The sequence below is a fragment of the Chrysemys picta genome, chromosome 1, assembly GCF_011386835.1.
Source record: "Chrysemys picta bellii isolate R12L10 chromosome 1, ASM1138683v2, whole genome shotgun sequence".
Lineage (NCBI taxonomy): Eukaryota > Metazoa > Chordata > Testudines > Emydidae > Chrysemys > Chrysemys picta.
Genome location: NC_088791.1, coordinates 228,741,511 through 228,758,732, shown reverse-complemented (window position 1 = coordinate 228,758,732; position 17,222 = coordinate 228,741,511). Strand labels below are relative to the sequence as shown.

Here is a 17,222-nt window from a genome sequence, read left to right as displayed (position 1 = left end):
ATCATGGATGTTTTATTTTTTCTTCTCATTGCCAGGTGCTAAAATATTTCTCCCTCAGATCTGCTTCTTGTTCATTTAATGATGCTGATATTATTATCAATTATTATCAATGATCAACAAAGAATGTACCTCTTACAATAAATCAATGCACTATGTAAAAGCTTTATCATAACTTGTATGGACAGCGAGATCTGTCCCCCAAAGAACACTAATCAAAGCAAATACATTCCCTTACTATTTTCAGAGACAAATAAAGAGGAAAGGGAAAGTCAAAAAGAGGGAAGGAAGTTTTGCTGTCTTCTTTGCTTTCTCTTCTCATACTTTTTCATTTAAACTTGTTTCCTTTAATGGATGGAACAGAGGTAGTGAAGTGTCAATTTTCTGAGGTATTTTAAGTAATGGGGCATTTTTCAACTGTTATGCTGGTCAAAATAGTATCTTTCAACATTAATGCATCAAATAGCTCCGTCAAGGGACCGAATGTTGGGGAAAATTCTCTGCTGGTGAAACTTCACTGAAGTCAATGGAACTGCACCTGTTCAAACAAGCACAGCCATAGTGTCACACGTAGAATGCACATCCCAGTAAACATCCTCAAAGCCTCTTCATTGTTTTCCTTCAATCCCTCCTTAAACCTCTCCTTTGCTGTGATGCCTTACAAAAACAAACCAAAACACATGACAATGGTTAGGTTGCTGTTACACTAAGACCACTGCGTATCATGCCAACCAGCATTGTCTGATTTTTTCCTGGTTTGTCCCCCAATCTGTTTCTTGTTTCTTGTTTTATGCTTAGATTGTAATCTCTTTGGGGACAAGGACTGTCTTTTTGTTCTGTGTACAGCGCTTAGCCCAGTGAATCCTTGTTCATGATTTGGGCTTCTTTCATTAACACTAATAAATAGGGTTGTTGATTAATCACAGTCAACTCACGTGATTAATTCAAATAAATTAATCATGATTCTTTAGCACATCTGGCACATAAATATCATACGATGCCAGCTACAACAGTGCCTGTTCTCACTTTCAGGTGATATTGTAAACAAGAAGCGGGCAGCATTATCTCCTGCAAATGTAAACAAACTTGTTTGTCTGCGCAATTGGCTGAACAAGAAGTAGGACAGAGTGGACTTGTAGGCTCTAAAATTTTACATTGTTTTGTTTTTTAATACTTTTTTTTACATAATTCTACATTTGTAAGTTCAACTTTCATGATAAAGAGATTGCACTACAGTACTTGTATTAGATTAATTGAAAAATACAATTTCTTTTGTTTGTTTTTTACAGTGCAAATACTTGTAATCAAAAATAAAGTGGGCACTGTACACTTTGTATTCTGTGTTGTAATTGAAATCAATATATTTGAAAATGTAGAAAACATCCAAAATATTTAAATAAATTGTATTCTATTATTGTTTAACAGTGCAATTAATAGTAATTAATTAAAATATGTTTTTAATCACGCAATTAATATTTTTAATTGCTTGACAGCCCTACTAATAAATAAATAACAAAAATGTCACCTCTGATGTAAAGGATATAGAGAACTAAAGCATAATTGGACCATATAAAGTTTTAGTTCTTGTGATGGGGTGTACAAACCCCACAGTGGGCATCAATGTCTTAAGGGGTTACTTTGGGCTGAGCCAGCCCCACCCCACCACACCTGCAGCAAATGCTCCATCTGCTGGAGGAATTAAAAGACAGGGAATTAGCTCATTTGGGTGGCAGAGTTGGAGGTGAGAAAACCTGAAGCCCACAGTTCCAGCAGCACAGAGCAGAGGGAAACCTAAAGTCTCTGACACAGCTGCCCAAAGGGGCTCTCCCTGAAGGAAGGGAGCCCCCTCCCCCCAAGACAATTAGAGATGGAAATATCCCCCTCTCCCCCAACATGGACCTGGACTTTGGTAACCCCTCTAACTTATTTTGGTTTGGACTTCCTCAGCAGGAGAAAGCCATGGATCTAAGCTGACCCAGGGAAGTGGGGGTGATGAGAGGAAGAGGCCCAGGTAGGACAGTCTTAAGCAGCCTTAGTTGTCGACCACTGGTAGCCCAAAGGGCCCTAGGTTGGAGCCCAGTGGAGTGGGGGGCGCAGTTCCTCTCTCCACAACCTTCTTGGCAGTCAGGGATTGGGGCCATGACCACTAGGCCATGCTCTCCAACCAGACCTCGAGTGAGGACCATTACAGTTCTCATCTGCACAACTGTCCTCACCACCTGGAAAAAAAAATAAAGAAGGAAAAAAAAAAGTATGGCAATTATTATTCACAACTCTTTTAATTTAAAATTCAAAGACTGTGACCACACTCTTAACGGTTCAAGACAAATTACAGGGCAGAATCAAGTACAGTGCACAAGAGATTATTCAATCAGTTCACCATATCCTTTCCTGGGCAGGAGCTGCCTGTAATGGTCTCATTAGGCCCTCCAGGCTGCACAACAGTCTCTTGGTATTAAAGCAAAGATATAGTCCCCAGGAAGAAAATAAACTCAATAGCATTGTGCCAGGTCTGCTTTTGTCCAGGGGACTCTGCCAGTCAGCACCCTCTTAAAAGGTTCTCCTCTGGTCCTTGTCTCAGGAAACAAAGGAGAGAAGGTCTGTTCTCCCTGGTCAGCCAACTACTGAACTGTCCTCATCCCCTTTTAACTGCCCCTTTAACTGACAGTGAGTAGAGGTGCAGCTGAGCAGGGCTGAGAGGTCCCACAGCAGTTCATTAACACTTGCTGGTTCAGTGTGGGGATCGTATACCCATCACAAAGTCAAACAAATACTTAGCCAAAACAGAGTTAAGCTTGAAATTGTATTTTGATGGAGTCCATATACACCCAAAATTCAACACCTTTTAAAAAACACAGATGTTAGAGTGTTTTGAAATAAACAGCTAAAATATCCAGCCAGTTTAGTACTGCCTGCCAATTGTTCACTATTCACTATAACCCCACCCCACTTACACCAACGGCATCTTCTAATGCAATTTAGAAAGAGGACTTTCACAGACCACTGGCAAGTATTCTGAAGACCACTGGTGGTCCATGGACCACAGTTTGGCAATTGCTGAATTAATTTGTCTACCAATCTATTTATCCTACATACATTAACCTGGCATCTGAGCACTATCATGTTCCATTGTCTTGTGGGGGCAGGAATTTCATGCCAGAGACATATATCCAGTATCCCAGTATAAGAACAAAAAATGATAAATAGAGATGGCCCTGGGGTGGCAGTGCCAGAGGACCTACTGCTATGTGTATCCTCCAATATTCCTTGGCCAGCATGGGGAGGCCACATAATGGATACTCCAGCCACTGACTTCCCTCTCAGCCCCTCACCCAATCCCCATGCATCTGCCCCATTTCTAGTTACTTGAGCTAGATTTTCCTCCGATACATGACTTATATAATTTTTAAAATACATGACCACTAAGCCTCACTGGGTAATTGTAGCTAACACTACACAGGAAATTTTTACTGATTGGTGTAACAGAGAAACCAATTTACAGAATATTAGTAAATGGAATTGATTGCAGGACTGTGCAAAATGCAATGTATAACTTTAGTCACTTTGACGAGACCAGCTGTGATGACATGCTGATATGCAGTTCAAATTGGTCTTTAGACAGGAATACATTTATCTAGAAAACTTAGAGAAATAAGAACACCTCTTAAATATCTGATAATTTCCAACAGAGAGCTCGTTATTGGCTTAAGCTATGTAAGATGATACTAGGTGTATTCAGCTTTAAGGCCTTAGTTTCTTAAAACTACACACAAATCTTTCCAGAACCATAATATAGGACATACAGAGTCTAAAGGGCTAGGGAAGTGATTATACTTGCTTTAAGATTTTTTTTAAACTGTGTAATTATAAGCATGTGCACAGATTTGGAAATGTATTTAGCCTTCAGTACTAACAGACACCGATATGTATTTTCTGGCTGGTACCTGTTAAGAATATAAGTATGTAGTTTACTAATGATATTGTTAAGCAATTTAGCTGTTGCTGACAAGTACCTGTCACAAAACAAGGAATTCCTCCCTTTTAAAAACTTTAGGACTATTTAATGAAACACAAACATTAATGCCACACAAAATTTGCACAATTAAAAATCAGGAAATTTGAGAATTTTAGATTAATTCTAACATTACCTCTAAATAAAGGTAAGATTAACTTGCTCTTAAATTTTGTCTCTTGTATAAGTATAGAATGTATAAGCAATCTTAGTGTGTGATCCTAGGTTATCTTAGAAACACTAATATTCCTAAGGTTGTAGAAAACATTGTTATGTTATATTGTTTTTGAAAAATAGCATGTATCAAAATACATGTGGGTAAGAGGAAAAGGATAAACTTCAGGCAACGCATTTTGAATACCAAATTGTGTAATCTTAAAGTTGTCTTAATATGGTGTGAGGGTTTTTTGTTTGTTTGTTTGAATTTTATATATAACAACACAGGAACAATTTTTCTAGTATTATTGTTAGATGTAATTGCAATCTAAATAAAAAGAATGAAAAAATGTGTAATATAATTGTGTCAGTTCAGGGCAACTGAATCTGTATTTCCCTTTCCATGGTCCACTCTAGACTCCCAGCTCCTCAGTCCCCTGTCTTGGGCATAGACCTGAGTCTCCCTCCCTTCTAATTGGAATTTTTCCAGGCTGCACAGTTCCCTGCCTAAAATGTCTTATTCCCAGCAACCCAGACTGCCTAAACTAGCCAGAGTCTGTGCTTTGCTTATTTTTCTAAGGTGCTGAACGACAATTGCCAGCAGTTATAAGTTACCATTCAAATCTTTCTAAGTAAGCACATTTATTCTTAAGGTCAAAGCATTACAGAGAAAACATCAAAACAATAATAGAACCTACATGCATGCTAATAAGCTTACCAGAGATTACCCCATCTCGAACAAGGGGTCAGGTATGTGCCCGCCAAGAGGCTTTTATGTAGTTACAAGTTTATAATAGCCTAAGCTCAGAAAAAGAGCACTGATTAGTTAGTCAGTCTTTCCTTTATCCAGCTCAGGTCTCTGAGCAGTCAAAGGTCCCTTTCTCAGGGTGTAGCTTCAAAAGGCTGAGTTTTTGAATAACCGGAAGTGGTATATTTGCACTCACTTCTCCCAAGAAATTTCCTGGGAAACTCATTTAACCTCGTTTGAGCCAAAAAATCATTTTTTTTTCTGGCACACTGTTTCAAATAGTCCTTTGAAGCTCATAATTCTTTTATGGTAATAATATACCAAATACATCCCTTAGTTTAGCAGTGCATCAGCATGTTCAGCACTTAGTGTAGGTTAAAGCTAATATAATTTGAGACTCTGTATTTGTGACCTTTAAAGGATTGATCACACTGAAAAGAAATTGCTTTATATGCTGTCAAAATGATTTTACCATTGACCCTCTCACCATCCCCAAACATCTCTTAGCTCATGTACAAGATTTTTCTTAAATTTCAGGCTACAGAAGTTAATTAGGAGAAATCTGAACTCTCTCTCTCCTAAATACCAACGGTTATCCTTACTATTTACTTCATTTTCTTTTAAATGAATACGTGAGTATTAGATAATTGGGTGTCACGTAGGGTGACCAGAGAGCAAGTGTGAAAAATCGGGATGGGGACAGGGGGTAATAGGAACCTATATAAGAAAAAAAAAAATCGGGACTGTCCCTATAAAATCGGGACATCTGGTCACCCTAGTGTCAAGATCATCTGACTCGAGTCAACTGTACAAGATACGTGGTAGACAGAAAGCCAAAGAAACTGTTGCTTGTGGGTCTCATCTATACCTTTTCTTTATAGATTTATTAGAATCTATTAAGAAGGCCATTATATTCCAGGTAGAGCAATTCAATGCCCAATTAAATCAGTTGAGAGGCTCCCATTCACTCCAATGTGCATCAGCCTCTAAATCATGGCTGTCAAACTCCAGAACTGCTCGATCAAGCCTTCTTTACAGTTTTATACAAAACAAGCTTTCACTCGAGAAAGTCTGCAGCTCTTATGGACAAAAAGAAAGGCTTCTGAAAGCTCATCTATGCAAAGTTCTCTCAAGGCTCTCTCCTCTTCCCTCTTTATGCCAATGAGAGTTTCGGTATTCGTTTCAATTAGAGCAGAATCTGTCCCTTACTGAGTAAGGACAGATGTACGCTAGAGACTTCTGCCAGCATACTTATGCTGATCAGGGGTAAGGAGAGGTGTCATCCCTGACCAATATAGTTGTGTCAGAAGATGTCCCTATGGTAGAAACAGGTATACTGTCAGGGCTGCACTTTTACTGGTATAGCTTGTTTCATTCTGAGGGGTTGGTTTTACTATACAAGTGTAACCCTTCTGCCCATCTAAGTTGGCAGTAACAAGGGCCGGGTTCTGTATCTTGGGGTTCTGTTTCAATAACGCAATGCAAAAATGGCTCGAGCCCCCACCCAGTGACCTGGGACAATTACATACCACCCCTCTCGCAAGCACGGAGTCTGAGTGTAACAGAAAATGTTTAATAACATGAGGTAAACGACATCAGCATTAAATTGGAAAAACACCACAAACAGGATTCATAACACAAACCATGAGCAAAAAACCCACCCCAGCAAATTGGGCTGTGTCCTTTCCCTTTGGTTCTTGAATCCAGCAACCCAAAAATCACCCAAAGTCTCTTGGGTCCAGCAACCACCAAAAGTCCCAAAAGTCCAACAGACCCCAAAGCCTCTGTCCCTGGTCAGTGCAGCCCCAGAGTAAAAGGGGGGGCACGCAGGGTGTTAAGGGGCACCTTACATGATCTGAGGCTGGCTGGCCGTCTCTCCATGGGGTCCGCCACTGCCTTCACCACGAGCCAGTCCACTTCCTGCCATCCCACGAACTGCTCTGCTCTACAAGCTGCTCCGCTCACCGACCTGTGAGCCGCTCCAGCCGTCCCCGCAAACAGCTCCACTCACTGTTCCTTGGGCCGCTCCAACCAGCCCCACAAGGCTCCGCGCCGCTCGCTGCTCCTCCAGTCGTCCGCACAAATTGCTCCATCAGCTGATTAGCAATATAGCTTCAGGCTCCCCCCACTAGTTAGCACAGCACTCAGTGATCTCAGCTCTTAATAACTTCAGCTCTTTTATGATTTCAGCTCTTAGCAATTTCAGCTCATAGTAGGGGAGCCCCAGTGCTAGTGCACCATTGGCCCAAAGTGAATTCAGCTCAGCAGCCTGTAACTAGACTCCTAATGGAATCAAAGTTAGTTCTGACATTCAACAGTGGAGAGAGGAGGTAATGCAATTGGTGTTTCAAACCCTCAGAGGGGGCCCATACCATCAGGTACAAATACCTGTCCCCATCCTCTCTCAATTCATTGGGTTTTGTAACCCATGTCCCTTATCAAGCAAGTGCTACTTAGGTAATGGTGAAGGACTCACTCAGTCCTTCTGTCATACAACAGTTCCACTGGCCTTGATTCACAGAATCAGGGTAACAAAACTTTATTCTTCCTGCCCCAATAACAGAGAAAACTGGGGATCCCACACCAGCCAAAGTAACCACTTTGAGTTGCTGTTGTTTCATGCCAGGTGAGTGGGTGTGCCTATGCAAACAAGATCAGCCCCTGGAGTTCTTTTCCACACTCGCCATAATTCACCACCAGATATCAGGGTAGAGCTCATCCTGACTCTGCTTACATCAGTACAAAGCACAACTTTGCTAGTATGGCTGCTTCCAAACTAAGAGCAAACTTTGCCAGAGTACAGGTTTCAGAGTGGTAGCCATGTTAGTCTGTATCAGCAAAAACAACGAGGAGTCCTTGTGGTACCTTAGAGACTAACAAATTTATTTGGGCATAAGCTTTCGTGGGCTAAAACCCACTTCATCAGATGGCACAAGGACTCCTTGTTGTTTTTGCCAGAGTAGTGTACCAGTATTCCTATATAGGTAAAGCACTCCTAGTGTAGAAATGGATTAAGCAAACAGACAGATTGGTAGCTCTGAGAAAGATGTGTCCTTCTCTGCCCATTCATCTAAATCAGGGGTCAGCAACCTTTCAGAAGTGGTGTGCCGAGTCTTCATTTATTCACTCTAATTTAAGATTTTGTGTGCCAGTAATACATTTTAATGTTTTTAGAAGGTCTCTTTCTATAATATATAACTAAACTATTGTTGTCTTTAAAGTAAATAAGGTTTTTAAAATGTTTAAGAAGCTTCATTTAATATTAAATTAAAATGCAGAGCCCCCCAGATCGATGGCCAGGACCTGGGCAGTGTGAGTGCCACTGAAAATCAGCTTGCATGTTGCCTTTGGCACGCTTAAGCAATGACAATGCCTACTCTCCTTCTCTATGTATCTCTTACATCCTTAGCAATGTTAGAAAGTGGCAGTGGAACCACAGAAGCTGAAATATAATGTGATATGTTATTGTATGGGTTAATTGCAACCTTTGTCCAGTTACCTCATAGCCACCCTATAACATATCCTTTACTTACCTGATGGCATGTGCTAATAACCATTGGCAAAAGCTCTCCAGCAACATGAAAGAAGCACACATGCACCTTGAATTGATTCTGGATGCACAAATGTCAGCACATAATATAAATCAGACTCTCTATTGTAATATGTGTTGATGGCTCATTGGCTACATTTGTGACTGGAGTACTTGGCTGGAGTGTGCCAGGCACCCATAATTGAAGCTAACTTTTGCTCTTATTCGCTCATTTGAACTTTTTGAGTAATTATCTCAGTTATTACTGGGCTTCGGTTTGCTCGTATATTAACATCATTAATCATTATCAGCTTTAAAATGTACTTTGCTTCTCCTTAATAAAAGCTAAATTATAAATGCGGACAAAGAAATACTCCTAGGTAATTTTAAAGCACAGACAGTAGAGTAATAAAGTCTCTAGCGAGCTTTGAGAAGTGAGATTAGTCTTAAAGTTATTATGTAAGATGGTTTGTTAATGAGATGATGCTCATGGGTGCCAGAAATGAGAGGGAAACATTCACCACCACATCAGTCCTGGAGGCAGAGCCTTCAAATATTTCAGTTCTCTTTGTGGTAAGATTTTTTTCTAGCTCTTTATTGTTGTAAAGATAAAGTAGAAACGATAACAATGTTGAAGGCTTTCCATTATGAGCCAGTCATATTTCCCACCACATCTGTCCACGGCCTACCTTTGTTACTCACAAAACTTGTAGCTATGGGTGCCACAATTTTTGATGGGGGCATAAACCATCTATTGGAGCACACTAGGCTGCTGTCACCAGAGCTGGGCCCAATAAGGCAACCTCCCGTCACCAACTGTCTCACTGCAGCTCAAATTACTCTTCTACCTCTTTTCCCAAGGAGTGGCAACATAGTGGAGGCAGGCACCAGGGGGAGAAAAGAATCAGACCAACAAACTACACCAGTAGCAGTGTAGCAGCAGAACCATAGAGGAGAAAGAATGCATGCAACACTAAGGCGGAGGAATAGATCACCTCTCAATTGAAACAGAAGCAACCCCACCTGAAGGCAGACACGAGTGTGGGAGAGAGGCAAAAACAAAGGAGGAAAGAGAAGGGCTGGAAACTAGCTGTTTCACATACTGTGAAAAGCAATAGTGCTCCTCCTTAGGGAGAAAAAGAAAGGAACTGCAATGAAGGTTGGTAAAAGACCAGCAGCAGCAACACAGGGGAAGGCGATGGTCTTGTTTTCCCTCCATTGATCCCCATCAAGCCACCGGAAACCTGGTTGGGGACAGCTGGGTCTTGGCAGCAGTTTTCTCCCACACAATATGCTGCCTACCTATGGTCCCAGCACCATGCTTTCAAAGGCCAAACTAAAAAGTCCACAGCATCTCTGAAAGCTTCAGCAGAACAACAGCAGCCTCAGCAGCAGGGAAGGACTCTTCTCGGCTTGAAAGCCCTTCTCCTGATATCAAAGTCTGCATTCATCCAAAGCAGCACCTCCGGTTCCACCACTGCAGTTAATGGACTTTTTGTTGACCTTTACTATTATCCACTTGTTCTACTTTGCCATGCTTCCTGCTTTAATCCTCCTAATCCTTATATCTACTTTTACTCTACTCTTTTCTCTTTCCCATGCCTACACCCATCACACCTCTCCATATCACCCTGTCCTCCATCCTCATCAATCCATACTTCTTTCCAGTGCTCTATAAATTCTCCACAAACACCAAAATATGCAAAAACCCCAAACAAATGAAACACACCAGGAAATAATCAGGCTGTTAAAATGGGGGGAAACAAAACTAGACAGAGGTTTATTTAATAAAATAGCAATAGGGAGTGGTGTTTTTTTTAAGCACACACACACACACACACACACACAAAAATGACTTCACAGAAAACAATACTGATATCAGATTATGCAGGAGTAGACCCATAGAGTTGGGTACTGTTTTGTGTGTGTGTGTGTGTGTGTGTGTGTAGAGGCAGGGTGATATTGCTTCTGTGGAGAGAGCAAATACTTCATAGAATAATTGGAAGGAGAGGATGAGAGGATCTGTTGAGGGGAATCTATTTAGAGTTTACCTCTTCTCACAACTCCTCTTGTGGGTTTTCTCATGGGAGAGCATGGTATAGTGTGTATGGTCTACAAAAATACTACAGTGGATTACTATAATTTGCCATTGTATTTTACTTTGATTTTACTAGAGTAATTTAGCACTGACAAAAATAATAATGTAGTTTCTGTAGAAACACCACAGTAAGTTTTACTATAGTATTATATTAAATAACTTTATTGTAGTTTTTTCCTGGGAGTATAGGCAGGGGCAATAACCTATGTTGCTAGCTTTATGCAGAAGTCAATGGGGCAATTTGTCCATTTGCCCCCAGCAGCTGAACTAAAATTTAGATAGCTGGGAAAGGGAAATGTGACAGCACGAAGAGCGCAAGCTGTTAGAGTGACAAGCATAGCAAAACAAAGACTCTCACTAGATTGCAGAGATAACTTGGCAGCAGTACTGTAGTCATACTACTGTACTGACAGTAGGTGACAGTGTTTGGGAAGGATTAGAGATATACATTAAAAATGAAAATAAAATGCTCTTGTATATTTAAGACATAGCAATTGTTATTTCTGCAGGCATGTCTTATTGTATACACAGATCCATCTGTTATTAAGTAGGCATTAACACAAGCAGAAAAGTAAAGTAGTAATTCTGAGGCAGAAAATGAGGTTTGATTCACAATGTGAAAGTCAGTCCTTGGTACTGGCTCCATCTCTTTAATGTTTCTTTAAATTGAAATTGATCCTCTTTGTTCAAAGATTGTAATTTGAAACACCTTACAGTCAATTAAACTGTAATGAAAATATTTAACATGTACACTACACAGGCTCCATTTATTAACATGTACCCTCTCTGGTCCCTTATTATCATTGACTGCAGAGGATATAGCCATAACGATGGCTCAGTGGGACACAGCATGAAGCAGCGTTGCTCACACAATACATTAAACTCTAAGCTAAAGTTGTTTGTTTTCTCTTCTGCAGCCCTGCAGATTTCAGGGAGAAATAATAAGTGGGGGCATAAGGGCCTTCCACCTCTGCACTCCAGTTGATTCATTATAGATTGTAGGGGTTAATAATTGTAAAAGAAAGATTGAATCACAAAAGCAGCTGGTATATTACACAGATTACCTCTGCCTCCCATGGAAAATTATGCATGTTATAGGAGGGGTAAAATTGATCACATTCCACTATTTTAAACCAGTGGATTTTCTTACCATGAAGACTTAACACCAAGGACAATGACATTGTAAATCTTACATTTAAGTCATGCTTATGGCTAAAAGCTTTCAGCATTTTTCAGCCAGCATAATGCTAGCAATGCTTCTGTCATCCAAAGTCTTGCTGAAGTTCCATATTCAAAAGGAAATCTTTAAAGACTCTCATAAGAAAGAGGCCTGCTGGTTTCTGAGCATGTTTAAACGCTGTAATTATATTTCAGTCATAAATCACTTCTCCTTTGAAGAGGACAATCAGTGAACACATAGCAATTCTGTGCTGCTGGCACCTGTTGTGTATGAGGATGGATGGCATAACCAGTCAATACGTATCCCTTTGGCCTACCAGAAAATATCAGCTAGAGAGGGATGAATGGCTGTTGGCCAGATGCTACAGCAAGGGAGCTATAAATGCTTCTGCCCCCAGATTAATCACCTAATTTACAGTGACAGGAGTCACTCACCACGTTGTGCAGGCATTTCTGGGATTCTTTAATGATCACACAAGAGTGTGTAGAAAATAGAGTCTTTTTCTTAAGAATATAAAGGTGGCAGATCAGTACAATAAACCTGGGAAACCAAAAAGTGTAGTCCACCTGCATGCAGGTTTCTACCACATTGTATGCTTTCTGAGTGATCAGGGCAGACCCCAAAACAGAGGTATTCATGGGTACTCTCTCATTAGTTTAATTAAATGTTACTATTGGCAAATATATGTGGCATGGGTGAAAAATGCACCGCTGCACAATGCACATTCACAAGTTAACATTACAAAATACAAATTACAGGTCATGATCCAGATCCTCTGCTGTTGTCAATTGGCATAGCTCCATTGAAGTCAATAGAGCCATAAAGATTTACACCAGCAGAGGCTCTACAAAATTTATGGCCTGTAACATACCACAAGATGAATATTACACTTTGCTCTTGGACAGAGCTTTTCTTCCATAGAGATCAAAGAAAGACTTGAAGCGACATAAGCAAAGTTACAGTATAGCGGACTCTCCTGCCTCCCAGCATGTGCTTAGTCCACTAGATTAAAGCATGGTTGGGAATTTAAATTAATATCTTAACCTTAATTCATAACTTTGCTAGATATTAACAATTATGGACTGAAAAGACACACTTATTACAACAATCTATAACCCACTTAACCCCCCTCCAACCTTCCCCTATGAATGGAGAGGTGTTAATGGGCCACTCCAGCATGAATGGTCCCTTGAAATAAGTGTGAACTACTTATGCTAAAAAATCTGTTCCATCTTGTATTTACCTGTGACACTCGGGGCATGGCTACACTTGCAGTTGTAGAGCGCTGGGAGTTAAACCAGCCTTCGGAGATCGCCGCAAGGAAAACATTGCTGAGTGTTTACACTCTCAGCTGGAAGCGCACTGGCATGGCCACATTACCAGCTCTTGCAATGCCACAAAGAGCAGTGCATTGTGGTAGCTATCCCAGCATGCAAATGGCTGCAACGTGTTTTTCAAATGCGGGAGGTGGGGGAGGAGTGTGTTGTGTGTATGTGGAGGGAGAGAGAGTGGGTTTTTGGGGGGCTGAGAGTGTGTCAGCATGCTGTCTTGTAAGTTCAGACAGCAGCAGACCTCCCTCTCCCCCGCCTCTCTCTCACTCACTCAAAGCCAGCAGCATTCCTCAGTAATGGTTCCTTTGTCTCGGAGCAGATAAACAGCCAGCTGTCAGAAACGGAGCTTTGGAAGGGCATATCCACATTCCTACAGCGAGTTCAAAACAATGACAAGAGTGGCCACTTTACTTAAAGGGATTACGGGACGTTTCCAGAGGCTGATCAGAGCGCAGAAATGCAACACCTTGTTCACACTGGTGCCGCGGCGCTCCAGCAGGGGCGCAGCAAACATTATTCTACTCGCTGAGGTGGAGTACCAGCAGCGCTGTAGCCGTGGAGTCAGAGCACTCTACGTGCCTTGCCAGTGTGGACGGGTAGTGAGCTAGTGCACCCGGTCTCCTTTATTGCGCTGTAATTCAGAAGTGTAGCCAAGCCCTCAGAGGGTGTGTTTATACTGCAATGTTAGCTCAGGCTCAGGCTCAAACCCATAGGTGCCAACTTCGTGGGTGCTCCAGGGCTGGAGTACCCATGGAGAAAAATTAGCATGTGCTTAGCACCCATCAGCAGCCAAGCTCCCCTCCCTTGCCCCAACTCCCACCAGCTGGTGGCCCCCGCTGATCAACTCTTCCCCCTCCCTCCCATCGCCTCCTGAATGCAGCAGAACAGCTGTTTCACGGCATGCAGGAGGTGCTGGTGGGGGGAGAGGGAAAAGCGGGAACGGGGCGCGCTCAGGGGAGGGGGCGGAAAGAGGCGGGGAAGAGGTGGGGGGGTGGAGTGGGGGTGGGAAAAGGCGGGGTGGGGCCTTGGGGGAAATGTGTGGAGTGTGAGCGGGGAGGGATGGAGTGGCGGCAGGAAGAGGCATGGCAGGGGTGGTGTATTCGGGAAGGGGTGGAGTGGGGGTGGGGCCCAGGACTGAGGGGATTGAGCACCCCTGAGGAAAATTAGAAGGTGAGACCTGTGCTCAGACCTAACTTCCCTTCTATTCACATACAAATCACACTAACCCAGGGCTTGGACCCAGGGTCCCAGGACCCTACAGGTCTGTCTAAATGGCAAAAAACAAACAAACCCAAAACCTATGTCTGGCCCTTGCCAGACAATCCGGGCTTGCCGGACTCAGCTGCGAGGGTGTGTCATTGCTGTGTAGACTTCTGGGCTTGGGCTTAGGCTGGGCCTGAGCTCTGGGACCCTCCCACCCAGGGCCGGCTCCAGCTTTTTTGCTGCCCCAAGTGGCGAAAAAAGAAAAGAAAAAAGAAATAAAAAGAAAAACCTGATTGAGCTGCCACCGAAGAGCCACCAAAGAGGAAGACAAGGAGTGAAGGGTCCGCTGTCGAAGACTGAAGCGGGCCAATTGATCTGCCGCCGAAGTGCCGCTGCTGCCGACCCGGACCTGCCACCCCAACAACGGACGGACTGCTGCCCCTTTCTATTGGCCGCCCCAGGCACCTGCTTCCTTCGCTGGTGCCTGCAGCTGGCCCTGCTCCCACCTCACAGGGTCCTAGAGCCCAGGCTGCAGCCCAAGCTCAGAATCTACACAGCAAGCAAACAGTCCCACAGCTCAAGCCCTGTAAGCCTGAGTCAGATGTGTAGACATACTCCAAAGGGCTGCAGGGTCTGACCCCCAGGTCAAGACTTGACCCAGAGTTCAAGCCCTATTGCTTTGCAGTGTCCATTCAGCCCTGCTTGACTCAGGTCCTGGTAGTCCTCCAAAAAAGTATCCCACAATCCCATGGGTCTACTTCCTTTGTCCTCTCTATTCTAGGAATCTTGAACCTACTCTATTGAAAATGGACACAACCACCCTTGGTGTCCTGCAACAGCTCAGTGAACCAGTGTTAACCCTTCCAATGGTCCTTCTGACCACTTAACTGCAAACAAACCACCAGAGAAACGTTTGTGTTTGCAGTGGAGACTGAACTGAACAAACCTTTTGCAAAGCGTGCTGCTGTATAGTCACAGGAGCACATCTGATTGGGTAAATCTCTGGTGCTAGGTGAGCAAGACTGTGAACATTAGTAAGAGCACCAGGAATGTTCACATATACTAGCAAAAGGTGAAGAAGCTGACATTTACAAATTTACCAAACCAGTGAAAGGCAGTAGATTAAGCAGCTCAAGAGTGAGGACCAGAAAAGCAGGGACTAGAACTGCACTTCAGGCAACGCATCAAAATCATGCCCATTTTTTTGAGGAGTTTGACTAAGTACTGGGCATTGCACCCAAAATGGAGCCAACCATAGTGCATGATGACCTTGTCAGCTGGGATGGTGCCCTGCTGGCCCCAGAATCTAGCATGGAGACTGGAGGGAGCCCATCACTCAGTGTGGGCTGTTCCTGAAAGTGGTTCCAGAGCAGGCTCTGGAGCAAGAGCAGCAACAATACATTCTGGGTCCCTACTCAGAGGAACTGATGCATCGCCCAAGGAACAGCCCTCTGTGGAACCTGCAATAAACACAGACAGGACCAAAGCTGCCCTAAGCCTGGTAAATTTCTGACTCCATTGTAATGCTTGTAACTACTGTAATAGGAGGGATTTCCACTCTATGAACCAATGCCAATGTTATGAGAAGCCACAGCTAGGAATGTGTATCCACTAATGGTGGATTGTATGCCAGCGGCTTGGTTCCCTTTCTCACCCCCACTACCACATGGAGTTCAAAATGGCAACGAGGATATGCAAATATAACTTTTGGGTGGGCTAGAGTTCACTTCATTTCCCCTCTCCAGTGCCTTAAAAAAAACCCAACTCCCATAAAAAGTAGCTGGAGACCCAGAGTTCGGTCTCTACGGATTTTCAGCAAGGATTTCATAGGGTCATCCTCCCCACATTCAAGTCCCAAAAGGAACTAAATAAATGAATTTAATTAAATAACTTTATAAAATCTTATGATAAAGAAACAAATAATCTAACTTTTGCAGCATGACATGGTTATTTTATAATCCACAGACATTACCTTCATGGTTGTACATAAACATAAATAAAGAAAACAAATTAAAATCTGAACAATTCAGTCCCCAAAGAAATACATAAGAAACGGAGAGTTCCCAAAAGCTTAGTTTTGTTCACCTACGTCTCAGTTAGAGTCTTTGATCAACAAATCTATACAGCTGGCTGAGTCTAAAACAAAAACATCTTCCCTCCACTTGCTTGTGGGAATCTTCAGTTGGAATCCATGCAGACTCTTCCTCTGCTGAAATCACTGCTAGCCAGTCATCTGATTAACCAAACACTCAATTAAGTTTATAGATTTAAAGAAAACCCTGCTGCAAAATGCTTCAGAGTTAGGGACAACAGCCTGATTTCTGCTCCTGGGCTCAGCTTCTCCCAGCTCACACAAGGCACATGGCCTTCTGCAAAGCAGCTGCCCTGACTGCTTGCGCTCATGGAGTCTGATCCCAGCAACAGGGAACCTTTTGGAGCATACCCAAAACTACCACACCCAATTCCAGAAGCTTCTGGATGTGGAGTGCTTAATCTGCCTAGCAACAATGACCCAGAAACAACTCACTCCTGTCTCCCCGCAATGGGTTTCTAAAAGAGATATCTCCCTATTAGGAACATGGGTTACACAAACAGTAAACACTTTTAAAGTTTATTTTTACTGAAAAGGCACAGATTTTTGATAGGGTATTCCTGTTTCTTAAAAATAATAACCGTACACTGCCTGTAAGTATGCTGATCTGTAACCATTCTACAGTGCATTGAGCCACCTGTAAACTGTAAACTCTCTCTCTGTGTTTGGGGAAATGTGTTCCATTCACAATTCTAGTCCATTTCAGTTAGAGGTAGTCCATGCAGTCCATAAGTGACAAAATCATTTGTCCCAAATATGACAGAGGTTTGAAAATTTGTCCAGAAATGTGCTGGGGAAGGGAATGAGGAAGGCTGTGGATTTCTAGATGTTTGCATGCAGTCTAAGCCATGTGGAAGCTCATGCAGCACCCTGTTG

General features: G+C 42.6%; 1 long non-coding RNA gene across 1 annotated transcript; it reads right to left on the bottom strand.

The window, feature by feature from the left end:
* Positions 1 to 228: 228 nt before the first annotated feature.
* On the bottom strand, positions 229 to 16,655 carry LOC135983958 (uncharacterized). The gene is made up of 3 exons (XR_010601829.1): positions 16,344 to 16,655; positions 1,973 to 2,216; positions 229 to 654 (listed from the first exon to the last, which is right to left on the bottom strand). It is a non-coding gene; the product is annotated as an uncharacterized LOC135983958 (long non-coding RNA).
* Between the last annotated feature and the right edge of the window lie 567 nt (positions 16,656 to 17,222).